Raw genomic sequence first — 15689 nt, forward strand, 5'->3', positions numbered from 1 at the left:
TCAAACTGCACCAACCTTATTTCATCTGTAATCCTACCCACTTTAGCTCCACCTCAGGTAATGTTGAAACAATTCCCAGACATCATATCATTCCATCCTTAAAAATTTCAGAATGTAAAAACTTTTTGAAACATAATATCATTAACATTCCTAAAATTATTAACAATCATGTCTTAAGGTAATCAAATACTTAGTGTTCAAATTTCACCAGATGTCTCATAAATGTTTTATTAGAATTGATTTATTTGAATTAGTATTTAACATGGTTTTCTCATTGCATTTTTTTGGTATGTCACAGTCTCTTTTAGTTTATTAGTTTTCTTTTCTCTTTTTTTTTTAAAAATTTCAATTTATTTGTTGACACTCTAGAGTTTGATCAGTCCATCTTCATGGTATCATCTAACATGTTTCTCTATTTCCTGTATTTTCTATAAACTGGGAGTTATGTCTAGAAGTTTGATCAGGTTGGGGCCAAGTTTTACAGGCACTCAGTCACAGTTAAGACTCTCCCCTGTAGCCTTGGGTGCACCTGAACCTCTCCTCACCTCCTCAACCTTCAGCTTTGCATAAGATGCAATCCCAGACTGAGAATAAACTGGTAAAATTCACAGAGCAGCTAAGAATCGTTCTTCATTCAGCTGGGTCTGCAGAAAAGCCTTGTAATTGTGTTTCATTAGTGTGTCAAGATGTTCCTCATTATCCCAACAAATATTCATTTGGAAAATGTTATTTGTACAATGTTAGAAATTAAGATATTAAATAAATACACTGTTGAAGAGATGCTATCATTGGCCTTTTAATCTCTATTATTGAAAAATCATAGATGATTTTTGTTGATGCCTTTGGAAAGTCATTTTATTCTTTTAAGTCTTTTTTCTTTTTCTGTAACCCTCCATAAAGTTCTTCTGAGTGTCAATTTTCCTTGAAATCTTACCTCCAACTCAGTTTCTTTACCGTCAGATTGACACATGGACTGTATTCTCCTTCAGGAAGGGAATATTTTAAAATTTTCTTTTGCTTATTACTGAGAAAACCCAGGGGGCAGATAGATGAATATTGGGATGCACTATTAACCTTCCTTTTTTCTCTTTTCCTCAGTGGTTTTCCATAGCAACAGCTGACTAATGACAGCACAGATCAGCCCTGTCTCAGACACACACACAAGTCAGAGGTGGTGTTATTATTTTGCATTTTTTTCCTAAGACAGTGATATGGATGAAAGCACCTAAATTCGACCTTTTCTCTCTCTTCTCGTGGTTGTTCATTTCTACCTTATTTCAACATTGCTCTTCCCTGACCTTCTGTTTGAAAATAAACAGTCTTACTAGTTGATCTACATCCTTTGATGTCAACTATTTCTAATCTGGAGTGTTCAAGTCAGTAGTTTTCCTTAATTTGTGGCTAATTATAGTTCTTCTTTTAACTCAGTTTAAAATTTGGTTTCTTCATACCTTCCGACCTTCCCCCTCTGTGACTTTCTATTTCTCTGCAATTCAACAAAGTGTTCAGATGAAAGGGAAAAAGTGATGCTTGAAGTCCACTTGATTTGTTTCCATATTCTTGGGGCTATTTTGACTTTAAGAAATTGGTGTGTTTATTATTTCACTCCTTAATATATTACCTTTGTTTCCAATCACGAAACAAAAACAGAACCTGGACTACTTCTTTTTTTTTTTTTTAAAACAAAGCTGGATACTGGGGATTTTCAGCTTATCCAACCAAATATACACACATTGTTTTTGATCTCTCTTTTATATCTTTTCACATAAAACCTAAGCTTTTCTTTTCTCCTTTACTCAAAAACCGCTAAAAATATTTATTACATACCTATTCTGCGTCAGATATTATGTTATGTGTTAAGAATACAGTGAGTAAGAAATAAGTTTTTTCCTTAATATGGTTGAACTCTACGAAAAGTTAACAAGTGAACAGGTAATTCCTTTCCGTCAAACATTCATTCCCTTCTCTTTTGCAGTGAACACAATTTGTGCCAACTGTAACTTGCAGAAAAACTAAAATGTCTCCAAAGGAACACGTGCAGTTTCTTGATTATTCATTTATGTCCAATGTACTCTCAGATGCACTTACAGGTTTTAAATTGACCGACAGTGTGTGGTGCTGAGAGCCACAAGGCAACAAAGAAAGTGAAAAGTCAAAAATACACAAAGCTGAGCGTGCGGCTAGACCCGGCCACCGCTGCGGTGGGAGGTGCGTGTCCGGGTTCTCACCGTCCCCGCCCCCGCCCCGCAGCTTCTGCCTCTGCGGTCCACCATCGACAGCCGACCCTCGGGCCCCTCGCCCGCCATGGAGATGCCACGTGTCCACATAGGACGCCTGAGCTACAACGTCCGGGAGAAGGACATCCAGCGCTTTTTCAGTGGCTATGGCCGCCTTCTCGAAATAGACCTTAAAAAGGGGTATGTCTTTGTGGAGTTCGAAGACTGTGGCGACGCCGGCGATGCCGTGTATGGGCTGAACGGCAGGGAGCTCTGCGGCGAGCACGTGATCGTGGAGCACGTGATCGTGGAGCATGTTGGGGGCCGCGCGGCGAGCGTGGCAGCTACAGCTACAGCTACGGAAGCCGCAGTGGTGGAGGCAGATACGGCAGTCGGAGAACCTCTGGCAGAAGTGAATCTGGACCACTGTACGCGCAGAATTCAGGCTTATTGTAGAACACCTTTCTAGTCTTTGCAGTTGGCGAGATTTAAAGGATTTCATGAGACGAGCAGGTGAAGTAACCTATGTGGATGATCACGAAGAACGCACAAATGAAGGCGTCAGTGAGTTTCGCTCCTACTCGGACATGAAGCGTGCTTTGGATAAGCTGGACGGTACAGAAATCAATGGGAGAAATAGACTAATGGAAGATAAACCACGAACAATCCACAGGCGGTCTTATTCTTGAAGCAGATCAAGGTCACGGACTAGAAGAAGGTCACGAAGTAGAAGTCGTAGGAGCAGCCGCAGTAGATCTTGAAGTATCTCAAAAAGTTGCTCCCGGTCCAGGTCTCAGAGCAAAGTCGATCACGTTCTCGTTCAAAAGGCAGGAAATCTAGATCAAAAAGCAAATCTAAACCTAAGTCTGATCGAGGCTCCCGTTTGCGCTCTCGGAGCAGATTGAAGGATGAATATGAGAAGTCTCGAAGCAGGTCTCGTTCTCCATCTCGTTCCCCCAAAGAAAATGGGGAAGGTGATATAAAGTCAAAACCTAGATCAAGGAGCCAGTCTCGTTCCAAGTCACCCCTACCTGCACCACCCCCAAAGGCCCGTTCTGTGTCCCCTCCACCAAAAAGAGCTTCAAGATCCCGTTCTAGTTCTCATTCAAAGTCAAGGTCACGATCCAGATTGAGCTCCAGAAATTAACCCACAACTCTACATTCTTTGCACACTATTACAGAACACTTTCCTACTTGCTTAGGGAGTTACTCTTCCACGTTTGTACTTGGCCTCTTCTGCAAGACGAATCTCCCGGAAAAAGGGGCATACAAAAATTGGATTTGTAGCCAAATTTGATGAAAAAGATGAGGTCAAGGATCCTCTCCCTTTGTAGAATCAGGATAACTTTGATTTTATAGCTTTTGAGCTAAAATAACTTTTGTAAAGATTAAGCTAATTTAGGTTTTGTTTTTTTTTTAAGTACTTCAGCAGGATCTGCTGCAGCGGTTTCTGTCATTGTTATATTTGTTTGCTTAATTTTAAATTAACCGTTTCAAGCTTTGAACACTTAGGGCTTTAGAGGGAGAACCCAATTTCGAATTATGTTGGCATTTTATAAAGCTTGAGTTATGTAAGATTTCAATAAAAGTTTGCTACCAAGATGACTGCCTTATTGAATAGGTCACTCTTAAATTCCTTTAAATATTGATTATCCGCTGTCTGTGGAAATAATGTAAATTCTACTTAAGTGTAAAACAAGGCAAGTCTCAGACCAGCAATAAATTATTCAATTTGGATAACATTATTTCGTCCTGTTATTCAAATTTATCAAAGTCATATTGGCCCCTTAAACAGGTTAAGTTAAAAATAAAAGATTTTATAGTCGATCTGTTATACAATTTTGCCTAAATTAATAGATTTTTAAAATAATGAAACCGTTTTCAAACTTAAATTGATTGAACTCTTCAAAAAATAGTTCCTATTACTTGGGATCTTATCTAGCCTGGTAATCCCACTTTCTGGAAGTGGTCGTTGTAATAATTAGTGTTTTGTTATTATAAGATTCCGTAGTCTCTAATGTTTGTTATGTAAAAATTTCTTTGATCAGAAATTTGGTGTGTTATTCAAAATGGAAAAGCAAATATTGCATTTTCTACTGAAAGATCCTTAACAGACACTTAAAACAGATCGCTTGATAAATCAGTTACTGATTAAATTAAAATTCCACCTAACAATCAGTCCCTTTTAGTTAGTAGGGTTCTGCGATAATTGGTTAGATCATCCTTGTAAAACTTTATGTGGTTGGCTTGGAAAAAATTTAAACAGGTTAACCCTAAACTTTTGTACTTCATCATGAAGGGTAATGAATACTGTGGGAACCAAATTTTATAATACTGCAAATTTGTAGGAGTTACTGGGTTACCAATTAGTCCATACATCCGTTAAGCCTAGTTAGTTGAGATTGCAGTTTGAGAAATGAATTACCTTACATATATATCTCTTTCTCCAGATTCTTTAAATAAGGTAATTTCATTTAAAGCACTCATTAATCTTAGTCTGAAATCAAGATGTAGGTTATTTGGCTCAGCTTTAATATCTTCCTGGGAGCTGTCACTCTATATAAGGTGTTAAGGGCTGGGTAGTGTTAGGGTGTGGTGGGTACCACTCACTGTGCTGCAGGTGTGCCTAGAAAGCATCATAATCTAGAGTTGGTTTGTAGGTTCAGATACCAGAAGGAAAGCCTAGTAAAATTGAGACTGCATGGAAAACGTTGAGTCAAAGATCTAGATGCCAAAACGATACTGTAACTGGGAGTGTTTGCTCATGTAAAAAGACTTGTTCTAATAATTTCTGGGCTTTCTGTTATGAAATCTTAGAGCCTAATCTTAGGAACATAGTACCCCAAAAGGTTGATGCTTCTTCTAAGACCTTATTTTCTTTAATGCTTTAGATATATATATTTTTTAGATGTTCATAGGAAATATGGTTTTTTTTCAATATAAACTTCAGATTTTGAGAGAAGAAACTGGTACCTGTAATTATAGTTCATTGTTTTGCCTGTTTGAAAGAACAAAAGTTAGGACACTTATATGAGGAAACAAGCCTCCACTGCCTTTCAAATTATGTTTAAGGACAAGTTACTTTTAAGAATTGGTTTTGACCAAAGTTCTCTTGTTTTCAGGCAAAGAACAAAAGCTTTTAAAACCACAGCCTTTTAAAATGAAGGAGGGGAATACTACAGTGTGAAATTAGGCTTTCTAAAAGTATGCAGCATCCTTCAACTGGGCTTTCTTGTGTCGATATTCCATCACATGGCAGGTTTGTTTGCATTGTTAGCTGCCCCTCCCGCCCCCCCCACCACGTGGGTAATTGTATAGGTAAATGTCTGCACCCATAAGAATTTAGCAGCAAAGGTCAGCTTATTAAAATTCTAGTTCCTATCCCACACCTGTGGACCTGCATCATTGGACGTGCTAAACCACTGTATTTATAACACTGGCCCACTTGACCAATGAAACGTTAATTTCCTTGCTAACTTTTAAGTAGAATCTGCGTCTCTACAACTTGCCACATGTTCATCTATGGCTAGATGGAGTATTAAGCTGGTGGAGAGCAAACTAGAAGTGAATGATAAGTGGATGCCCCTTTCTTTTATGTGATAGCGTGTTGACATGCCATAATGCCTTTATGGCCAGTTCAAGTCCTTCCTGCTCCTGTGACTTAAGGTTCCACTCCTGTGTTGTTACCATCTTTTCTCTTGGTATCTTCTTTCTCCCACTTTGTTAACTTGCTTTGTGCTTTATTGCTTCAATAAAATGTTCACTGAGGGAAAAAAAAAAAAATACACAAAGCTGCTCATGGTGAAAATTTAGATATAGACATCTAACAGTTATAGGCTTGTTCGGAGTTTTCCCTGTAATACGTTTGAAACTTTACAAGATTACATACCTAAGAATCAGAATTGCATTCTGTGCAACTTATGAAAAGTGAGAAGTGATAATTTACATTCTTGACTTAGGCTGATAAATGTATACTTTGTGGCGGGAACATATAACTGGGACTCTACCAGCAACAGAGAGCTGTCAGAAGGCTCTCTTGCAGCTCTACCAGCTGCTGCCCCCAGTGCCCCCATCCTACCTCCAAGCTCACACCCATCATTGCTCATACCAAGAATGAAGCTACGTAGGTACAGAGGGTGAATATCTTCCCTTTTATGTCCTTCCCACAGCTTCAAGAAATGTACACAAAAATTGCATTCGTAAGTTTGAAGTTCAAAATGTGACCCACAACACATTCTCATATTCAGTTGCAGATTTCCTTCCATTATTGGAGAGCTGGTAACCATAAAGTAATATGATGGATTATAAGCTTTTTCTCAATGTATCAGTGGACTGAGAACTTGGCTCTCCCTCCACTTTAAATGTACCAGCATTCTCTCCTGCACTATTCTTTCTTCTTTAATCCTCTCTCCCAACAATTCCTGGTGAACGAATCTCCAGAGAATCATAAAATCATAGAAAATTATAACAAGAAAAGACCTGAGAGATCATATTTTCCATTCCCTTTATTTTAGAGATGGAGCTGAGACTCAGTTTTCTGTAATTTAACAGGTATTGTGACCTAAGCACAGTGTTCATAAGAAATGTAAATGTTGTTAGGAGGAGACCTTTCCAGACAGAATGATATTCTGGAATGGTCTGCAAGTGCCTGCAGGTAATTAGGCAGCTGGTGTATTGCTTGATCTCCAAGTCAAGTTTAGGTTTTCTCTTCTTGCTTTAAAAGGGAATATTGCTCTAAAGGGACAGTGAGTGTTTGACACAGTTAAAGAAACAGAGACCAGACATATAGGTCTCCTTTTTAGTGAGATTACGTATTTAACTTTAAAAATCACTTATCTACATTGCTTTCTAAAGTGGGTACCCTTTTGTCCTCATCATGATCCATGATCATCCTTCTGAAAAAGACTTGGAGGCACAAAAGCACCAGTGGTCACATATCTTGCCAAATAAAGAACCAGGAGTCAAACAAGCTTATACCTAAATGGTTTTATGCCATCTACATATATGTTGCTCTCCTGCCATGGCAAATACCTAAATTTTTGCCTGAAATGGGAAATAATTTTATGAGAGAGATGTGAAAGTACTCTGTTCACATTTTACATCTCATTTAGATTTAAATAAACCTTAATATTATATTTTATGAAAAGTTACTGACTGTCATTTTGGAAAGTCCTGAAGTTTATCTTATTTATCGCTTCAAGGAGAGTTCTCTCTTTTTAAATCTTTATGTCCTTTATCAGTCACGAGGGGGAGAGGCCCTCTTTTGTTTCTATATTTGGCAAAGAAACATTGGCATGAGGTTTAGAATATGTTAAAATCACTTACTGTTAAATGGAACATATAGCACTATATTCGTTAGATATTATCAGACAGGCTTCTGTAACAGAGACCAAAAATAACAGTTGTACATAAAAGAATCTTGTAGGAAGACAATCCATAAGAAGTATAGAGGCACCAGCATGTCACCCAGGTAATTTTGATATTTCTGCTCCAAAATACCTACTTGGAACTTATGATCTCTATATTCCAAAAAGAAAGAAAGATAGTGAGAGATAGGAAATCGGGAGACGTGCTTCTCACAACTAGGTCAGGACTAGTTGTGAGAACCTTAAAGATTAAGAAGTCACCCCAGAAGTGCCACACAACATTTTTCATACATATATTATTGGCCAGAAATTAGTCACATGGCAGCACCTGCCCGCAAGGCAAGCTGGGAACTAAGGTCATTTATCCATGATCATATGATGGATTGACATATTCAAATTTCCTGTTTGTTAAAAAAGAAAATATATTCTATGGCTGTGGTATCAGTTCACATCTTATCTAAATGTTATTTTTAGTAAGCACATAATATTTGTCATTATGTTTTTTTGGAATTCAAAAAGATCAACTTCTCTTATAAAGTAGAAAACAAAAACAAACTTAAACTCCCTAATGCACACAGCTGAACAAGCACTTACTGAATACTTAATTACAAGCTAAAGTCAGTCCTTGGCCAGAGGGATCAAAGCTGAATTATCATTTATCCCAGCGGTCCCCAACCTTTTTGGCACCAGAGACCGGTTTCGTGGAAGACATGTTTCCATGGATGGGGGCGGGGGGCAGGGAGGATGTTTCAGGCGGTAATGCGAGCAATGGGGAACTGCAGATGAAGCTTAGCTCGCTAGCCCGCCGCTCACCTCCTGCTGTGCGGCCCGGTTCCTAACAGCCCGAGGACCGGTACCCCTGGTTTATCCTTCTCTCAAAAATCTATAATTTGGTGAAGAAGAAAGAGATATAATCTCATCAGGTTACACAATGGGAAATATTTTTAAGAAGCAATAGCTATACAAAGAAGAAGTAAATGCCATGTAAATAGAGAGTGGGTAGGGGAAGGTATTGGAAAAATTCCCCAGAGGAGGTGAAATATGATCTGGACTCAGAAGGCTGAGTAGGATTTCACTGTAAATCAAGAAGAGAACAAGACAGATGGAAGAAATAGGTTTCCAAAACCTTATTGCATATCTGTTTATGTTCAACATATAATGATGGTTCAATGCTTGAAGATGAGAAGTGAATGGATGGCCAGAAATACAAGGATCTAGATCAGGGTCATTAAACACCAACCCACTGCCAAATCTGACCTGTCGTCTGTTTTTGGTAAATAAAGTTTTGTTGGAACACAGCCACACCCATTATTTACATATTAGTTATGGCTGCTTTCACACTACAACAGCAGACTTAAGTAGTTGCTACAGAGTTGGTATAGCCTATAAGGAAGAAAATATTTCCCGTTTGGCCTCTTATGGAAGAAATTTGCTGACTTCTGATCTAGATTAAAGACATTTTCACAGGTATAAAGAATGATCTGATTGTTTCAAGAATGAATTAAAATGTAGGATATCCACCTCCCAAATTCCGTGGCTGCAGCTACATAGCAAAGCGAAGTGGAGGGTTAAAGGTGGATAAATACACTACAGTCAGGAGATAAGTTCAGTAGACTAGCTTGACATCTTAAAAGAAACAATTACCATTGTAGCCCATCTAAAAATGCCAAATGTCCTAGATTTTACCTTTCTCACTTTTATGTACCAGGGAATTTTCATGTTATGGTATTAGAAACTGCCAAAGTGACAAACATGGACTTTATACCCTTGTCAGAAGTGCTATAAGACAGAAACAGAGAGGGAAAAGGAAGCAAATTGTCAAGTATGTGTTTCCGTTTAAGACTGCCCCCCTCCCCCCTTAAAGTTTCTGGCTTAGCGTTTAGTATCTTTGATCTGGATCAGTCCTTCTCTTTTCCCAGTGTTCTGATGCACTGTTGCACTTGACAAAATCAGTACAATTCGAATGGAGGAGAGAGAATCAAGAAACTTATATCCCAAAAATAAGTAAGTCAGCCTAAAAATCTAACAGACTCAAGGACCAACTCAAATAGAGATCCTTTATCTTTTTTAATCACAATATAAATACATCTTTAGCCCTCTCCATGTCAGGTGACAATAGAGTAAAGTGGCTGCTTCTCTTTCTCTATTACATATTTGTTCTGATCAATTCTCAATGAACTGGATCATTGATCGCCAGCACATCAGAAGGATTTACGTTAATATCATGATAAATAGGTTGGAGTAGTATAAGGATACTGGATACGAATCAGGATGCTTACATTTACTGAGTTTTATAGCTGGAAGGATCTTAAAAGTCAACGAGTCCAATTTCTCATTTTACACTGGAGGAAACCCAGATCCAGACTGATAATATGACCTACATATTACTCCAGGTCTATTCTACCAGGGGACCTTGGAGACTCTAATTCTCCTCAACCTCTGCTTTTTTCAATTAAAACGCACATAAGTCAAACAATCCCAAGAAAATTCTGCATTACAGGATGCTAGCAGCCCACATCTTTTCAAGTAAATAAATAAACCCTTTTAAATTTTAAGAGTCAGTCTGAATTTTAGCTTCAGGGTTCAGAATGTAACGTTTCAGATCTGGACTGCTGTCTTTGATAAGGAGAGTCCCCACTATACTAGAGAAAAAATTACATTCTGTCCTTTTCTTTCTTTTTCTTTTTCTTTTTTTAAAGACAGGAATGGGGGAAGCAAGTCTTCAAAGCAGACATATCTGAGTCCAAATTAGAAAGCTTTTACTTACCAATTCTGTATCTTGTTTAAGGTAAGTTTCTCAAATTCATGAGTCTCAACTTTCTCAATGGGAAAATAGCAATAATAATACCTACATTTGGGCATCATTTTGAGACTTATAATAAGGTGTCTATAGATAAGCACTATACTCAGCACATAATAAATACTAGAGAGATGGTAGCTTAATATATGTATTTTCTTTTTTCTTTACCTTCTTTGTCTGCATTTCTCCTTTGACACTGACCTTTAAAAATATCCCATCTTTCGGGCTTCCCTGGTGGCGCAGTGGTTGGGAGTCCGCCTGCTGATGCAGGGGACACGGGTTCGTGCCCCGGTCCAGGAAGATCCCACATGCCGTGGAGTGGCTGGGCCCGTGAGCCATGGCCGCTGAGCCTGCGCGTCCGGAGCCTGTGCTCCGCAACGGGAGAGGCCACAACAGTGAGAGGCCCGCATACCGCAAAAAAAAAAAAAAAAAAAAAAAAAAAAAATCCCGTCTTTCTATGTTTGCGTCACTTTATATGGGGCTATTTCAAATATGGTAAAACTCATTTTTATTTATAGAGTTAGGAAAAGTGATCAATGTTTATAAGCCACTTGGCAATATAATTTGCTCTTACTTTGACTCTATCTGCATCTGCTTGTGGCCTTGAAATTAGCAGTTTTGACTGAAGTGATCGATTCTGCATTAAAAAATTCAACTTGATTTTTTTTTTTTTTTTTTTTTACCTGGACCAGGGCACGAACCCGTGTCCCCTGCATCGGCAGGCGGACTCTCAATCACTGCGCCACCAGGGAAGCCCTCAACTTGATTTTTAAAAAAATTTTTTTAAGCTCATCTGAACTGCAGAAATTAACCTGTTTTGTCATAAGGCAGCCACAGCTCTAAGAATGGCATTTTATGTTGTGGATTATATGTAAAATAAAGTTTTTCCTCTGTATCCAGTATGTTATAGCTCCCTCCTCACCTCCAGCAGCTGGTATGTGCCTGGGATATGTAAAATCATTTCAGTATTGGCCCAAGTACAGCATAAAGCAATCATAGAAGTAAATCTGTTCTCTCCAGCTCATTTTGTGTCAAGAACCAAATGGAATTTTCCTTGAAATTATCCAGTTTGGGGCATTATTCACATCATTGCTTGTTTTCTAACCCAACTGTTGTCTCATGTGTGTCTGTCTGTCACGCTCTGTGTCTTTCTTATGTAATAAAATAGATCTGACCGGAAAGGAGAATCAAGGTTATAATTGTAAAAATTAAATTAATTTGAAAAGTGAAATTTCAAGCTAAAAAACCTCATCAGGTAAGTTCTTTTTTGTTTATAAGAGAGTTCTAAAAGTATATAGATTTTATGTGGCATTTTCAAGTGCAGGAATAACAAGAAAAAGCCACTCTAATACCAACAACCCAAAAGAAATTATATATTTAGACAAATAACTTGTGTTCATGGCATATTGAACTAAGATTCTAGTAAATGCCCTATCTCCATTTAGCTGGGGCAATTCATCCATTTAGGCTACATTCACTATATTACTTATTAGCATAAGTTGAACTAGTGAATTTCAAGAAGTGATTCCCAAGTGATGTATTTCTCTTGCCATGAATCTGTTTCCTATTTTTATCCTGATACAAACTAAATTGAATAATTTCTAATAAAGACTAGAGGACAGAACCCATATTACTTTCTTCTCTCAGAAGACAGAAGTAAATCTAAGAGGCCAAATCCTAGATTTTTTGGTTCCATCTTACTTTCTCTTATGTAATTATCTATCTATCTATCTATCTATCTATCTATACCTATCTATCTACCTATTATCTTTATTTATTTCTGTATATAGACTACAGCTAGTATTGCCAGTGGAATATTTTGGTCTCCCTTTATTTTATAGAGGACCAAGTCTAAGCACCCTACACTTTTCTAGCCCCTACAAAACTCTGGGAGATAAGAATACACTAATTCTACCATAACTGCCTCCTGGTTTGTGTGTATGCCTGTGTGGATGTGTGTGTGTGTGTGTGTGTGTGTGTGAATGAGTAGACTAAATGATCAATAATTTTATTTCTATATGTGATTTTTGCCGATTGCTTGTAGAATAAAATCTAGGATTTTAAATCACTTTCCCATTTTATCTTCAATTTTATCTCTTTTTCCTGATCTTCTGATAATTAAACACTCCTTAAGTTTTCTGCCTTTCTTCTTTGTTTCTTCTCTGAATATCCTCCAAGAATACTGAACTCTTTGTTTTAGACATGAAGAAACAGTGCTAGAGAAATCCTGTGGCTGGCCCACAGTCACATAAAGTTGGTATCAGGCACCTGCTATCTCCAGGGCCACATCTCAAGTTTCTGTGATCTAGCATTGCCATCATCATAGTGACCTCCATCACTATGGTTTTCCAACTCTCCAACACACTATCCATTCCTGTGTGGCTTCCACATTCTCTCATCATCTCACCCTTCTTTCTATCCTTGATGCTTTCAATAAGTTGTTTATTTTATTTTTTTAATTAATTAATTTATTTATTTTTGGCTGTGTTGGGTCTTCGTTGCTGTGCACGGGCTTTCTCTAGTTGCAGCGAGCGTGGGCTACTACTGTTCGTTGTGGTGTACGGGCTTCTCATTGCGGTGGCTTCTCTTGTTGTGGAGCACAGGCTCTAGGCATGTGGGCTCAGTAGTTGTGGCTCAAGGGCTCTAGAGCACAGGCTCAGTAGTTGTGGGGCACGGGCTTAGTTGCTCCATGGCATGTGGCATCTTCCCGGACCAGGGCTCAAACCCGTGTGCCCTGCATTGGCAGGTGGATTCTTAACTACTGCGCCACCAGGGAAGTTCCTAAGTTGTTTATTTTTAAGTCTATTTTTTTTTTCTATTGAAGGGAATAATGCTCCTGTAGAGTAACCATCTAATAGAAGGTTAAATAACATTAGTGAGAAATACTGGCAATGCTAAATAGAATATGCTATAGTTATCGGTAAAGAGGCTGAAAATATAAGATGGATGATTACAGAGATGACATTTAGTATGGGGAAAAAACAGTCAAATAGCAAAAGAAATATAATCAGAAGTAGACTTGTTTACCAGGAAAGAACAATCTGAAAAATGACTCCATGCCTGTGAGTGAAAATGGGGAGAAAATTGTTAGTGAATTTGCTGTGTGTGATGTGTGTACCTTCACATGGTAGAGAAAAACCCAAGAGTAATCTGAAGAGAATGAAAAATTATGTCCAAGTCTTACTAATAGATTTTAATTTCTCAAAAATAAACAAAAAACAATTTCAGAAAATGATCATAAGGAATGACAATAGAACCTTTGAACTTCTGTATAAGTTATTTGTTTACTTTGACTTGGCATCAGGAGAAAGTGAGGATCTACATATATTAGAAAAGCAGAGGACTTCCCTGGTGGCGCAGTGGTTGAGAGTCCACCTGCCGATGCAGGGGACACGGGTTCGTGTCCCGGTCCGGGAAGATCCCACATGCCGCGGAGCGGCTGAGCCCGTGAGCCATGGCCGCTGAGCCTGTGTGTCCGGAGCCTGTGCTCCGCAACGGGAGAGGCCACAACAGTGAGAGGCCCGCGTGGCGCAAAAAAAAAAAAGAAAGAAAGAAAAAGAAAAGAGTGTGCAAGTTGTCTAGTATTTGGAAACATATACTTAGGAGTAGCCGTACAATATTTTTCAAATGGAACACAGATTAAATGTCATGGAAGCTATCCTAATGCTGTAAAAGTGGTGTTGCTGAAATGACAAATAAGCTTCCAAGACAGGTATTTGACATATGCCCTACTGGTCACTTAAAACTAGATATATGGACAGATTAGAAAGTCTGTCACAGATAATAAATGATTCGAGGTAAGGATGAAAATTTTTAAGTAGCTAGGTAACTTGCCATAACTATTTGGGTTAACCTGCAAATACCTATAATTTAGAGATTATGGGACACTTTTCCATGGAATTAAATGATTTCAATTTGTTAGGACTGTCATTTATTTATAATGAGTGGATTTTTCTTATCCTCATGCTAGTTTACTTGGTTTATGATCTGTTAAAATAACGTGTGTATTGAAAATTGTAGGCTGTCACCCAATTGTTTTCATTATTTTTGAGACGTCATTTGCCTCAGTTTTAAAATGGTAGCACTGAAATGAGCCAGGCTTTCCCACAGAGGTTTTCTGGAAAACCTATGAACTTCTTATTTCTAACAAATTAGTAAAATTGGATAAATCAATAACGTCATTTGTACTACTCCAGTTCAATCCAGTTAGGGATCTATGTAAATCAATTTATAATGAGAAAAGCAAGAGAATTTGAAGAATGAACAAGGCTATAAGACAAAGAGAAAAATGTTTATCTAATAATAAATACCAAGGTTTAAACCTGAATTGTTTTGTTTTCTGGTTTTCTCTGCTAGACTATAAACCACTTAAGGGCAGCAGGCTTATCTTACCCAGTTTTGTATGCCCAGTACTGACACATAGAAGGCATTCAATAAATGAGTGAAAGAAAAAGAAGAGAGAGTAAGAGATAGATATTTGCCGGGGGTAGGAGGAGAATAAAAATACTTGAAATGGCTGTTGTTAAATTTTTTTATTTTTCCATTGATGATAAGGAAAAGGAGAGTCTTCATGGTTTCATTTTCAAATATATATCTTCTAAATATTTCATAAAATGCATTTTTTAAATTCCCATGATATAAATTTGTGTCTGACAATTTAATGAATGAGCTCTGTAAAAATGGTTTGTATTAGGCTTAAAACACGAGAAAATAAACATTGTTTCAAGTAAAAATGCATTTTCTGTGTAAGTCATCTTTTTTCCTTTCTCTTTTAAACTGAAAAAAAAATTATTTCAGAATCCCACTTTTCTGAGTCACAATGTTTTCTCAACCTATGTGGGCAAATAGTGCTGTTATATTAAAAAGGCACTTTAAAAAAAAGGGGGGGTGCTTAATTTCTCTTATCTCTTTCAGACAGACTGTAATTAGAATTAGCTAGGGCTTTACTTAATTTTGGAGGAGTTCTTGTGTACAGCCTTCATACCCTTGGTATAATTAACATTGTATCACTCCCATTAGTGTTTTTAAGCACTTAAATTGTGCCATAATGGTCACAGCTAAAGTTGCCATTAAAGGGCAATTGCTATTTATTATGCTTATAAAGTAGACACTTTACCACAGGAAAAAAAATAATGTATATAGTAGGATTCCATTTAGAAAGCAGGAATAGACAGTGCTGTTAGTTATGGCACCCTTGGGCTGAAAGGGCTGTCTCAAATTGATCCTATTCTTATTCTATCCAGTAGGCAGTGGGGAAATCTAAACACATATGACAAATCATTGCTTTTTTTTTCTTTTTAAGCAAAG

General features: G+C 37.7%; 1 pseudogene; it reads left to right on the forward strand.

Annotated features, from left to right (window-relative positions):
• The first annotated feature begins 2310 nt into the window (after positions 1–2310).
• Positions 2311–3363, forward strand: LOC112390580 (serine/arginine-rich splicing factor 6 pseudogene; annotated as a pseudogene).
• Positions 3364–15689: the final 12326 nt, after the last annotated feature.

Source organism: Neophocaena asiaeorientalis, unplaced genomic scaffold (genome assembly GCF_003031525.2).
Source record: "Neophocaena asiaeorientalis asiaeorientalis breed wild unplaced genomic scaffold, Neophocaena_asiaeorientalis_V1.1 scaffold330, whole genome shotgun sequence".
NCBI lineage: Eukaryota > Metazoa > Chordata > Mammalia > Artiodactyla > Phocoenidae > Neophocaena > Neophocaena asiaeorientalis.